General features: G+C 49.5%; 1 long non-coding RNA gene across 1 annotated transcript; it reads right to left on the reverse strand.

The window, feature by feature from the left end:
• Positions 1-509: 509 nt before the first annotated feature.
• On the reverse strand, positions 510-1,317 carry LOC123150902 (uncharacterized). Its single transcript, XR_006475398.1, has 2 exons — positions 983-1,317; positions 510-790 (listed from the first exon to the last, which is right to left on the reverse strand). It is a non-coding gene; the product is annotated as an uncharacterized lncRNA (long non-coding RNA).
• Between the last annotated feature and the right edge of the window lie 695 nt (positions 1,318-2,012).

Here is a 2,012-nt window from a genome sequence, read left to right on the forward strand (position 1 = left end):
TTTGTCAAAAAAAGCTGGTTTTGCTAAAAAAATCAGTTAGAAAATCGTTTCCTATTAACCTGTTGCTAATATTCGGTATCCAAATCTTTCGCCCAAAAAATAATAAAAATCGGTATCCATACAACCACGAAAGACGCGCCTGACCATCTTATATATCTTTCCCTTATATATATATACTAATAAAGCAGCTAATGCTTCTGCCCGTACGTCGTTGGCGTTTTTGCGCAAAAGCCCTTCTATTTCTTTGAAATAAGCCCGCAGTCCCTGTTTAAGTGGCACTCTGGAAAAACGTTTCATGTTTGCGCGACATCACGGGGACGACGCCACCGCCCCGGCGCCTGCCAGATCCAAGCGGGGAAGGGGAGGAGGGGGCATCCCAGCGGTGGTGAAGCTTGGCGGAGTAGGGGGCGGGTCGGCCTGCTGGTTTGCCGACACTGGAAAGGCTCGTGGCAGGGAGCTCCTCTCCTCTGCTTTGGGAGGTGGCTGAAGCGCTCGGGCTGCAGAGCTGCTTTGTACAGAGTTTGTTCTTCAATTAAATTGTCCCACCTCGCTGATATACATATATTCTCACCAATTTATATGTGTACGAGAGTTGCCATGAGAATCAACAAGCCACATTAGAAATCGAAACCAGCAGAGAAAGGGAACAGAAGGAATCGCCAAAGCGTGAAGGAGCGAAGAAAATGGAACAGAGTCCACCGAGCGAACACCACCACCACCGGCGAGAAGGCCGGGTCCAGGCGGCAGACGGATCAAGACGGGGAGGCGGCGACCTCCATTGGCAGACTCCCTGAAGAAAACGTGTGAGAGGGATTAGAGATAGAAGGGGAAGAGAGGATGAGAGAGGGCGGGTGGGGGTCGGGCGTCGGCCTTGGCGGCCTGCTTGCGCGCGGTTGGAGGAGGCAGGGCCCCCTTACCTTGATCTGGAGCCACAACCCCTACGCATGTGGAGGACAGGAGTAGGGAATCGGTGGATGCGAACCTTGTTGGTCGGGGGCAAGGCCTGCTCTGGCCAGATCCGGAGCATGGGGCGCCAGATCCGGAGCATGGGGCAGCAACTGAGCCGGGGAGGCTAGATCGAGGAGCTCCAAAACGCAATCCATCCTCTGCTGGAGTTCCTCACCGACAGAGAAGAGGGGGTTGATGCTGCCCTGATAGAGAAGAAGAGAAGGGACAACGTCAGATGGATGTAGAAGAAGCAATGTGTTGTGTGGATAAGGGGGCACGTAGTGGGAAGTGGGCGGTGGGTGTTGTCGCTACATGTTGTGCTTGGATCGGAAGCTGCTGGATTGCTACGCATGTGCACCTACATTACAATTCTTTTGGATGAGCGCACCCATTATAATTACTTGCTGCTGGATGTCATACTATTCATATACCTACCACATCTTACAAATACATATCAGATATAATAATTAAAAATGAGTGGAATATTGAAAAAAAATAAAGGAAAATGATATTTGGGGCTCACCGGTATTTGCTGATTATCAAGATATTCCTTAATTTTGGGTGTCATCTATATGTCTTGGTGAGACTAATAAAAGGATCCATGCATTGCAACGGAAAAAAAAAATCACACATGGTACATCTTTAATGATCAGCAAAGTTGTACGATTAAAGATGTACCATGTGTGATTTTTTCCCGTTGCAACGCACGGACTCAAGGTGGGATTGCGAGTGGAAAGGAGGAGGACAAGAAAATTAATGCTATAACGGTAAAAGAAAGCCGACAAAGCCATATGGATACATGAATATCCACATGTTACATAACATGATGTTGAATCACTCGAACATACCCGTTGCAACGCACGGGCACCTTTACTAATATATATATATATATATATATATATATATATAGGACAGGGCTATTTTGTTACCTTTCGGCCCTATATAGGAGCGACGGCGACCGAACCCACCACCTCCCTCCCGATCCCCAACTCCTCCTCTAGCGCGCCGCCCCCTCCCACCCTGCCGGCGCTCCTCCCCCTCCCTTCCCCACCGCGCACCGCCCC

This window comes from Triticum aestivum, chromosome 7A (assembly GCF_018294505.1).
Source record: "Triticum aestivum cultivar Chinese Spring chromosome 7A, IWGSC CS RefSeq v2.1, whole genome shotgun sequence".
NCBI lineage: Eukaryota > Viridiplantae > Streptophyta > Magnoliopsida > Poales > Poaceae > Triticum > Triticum aestivum.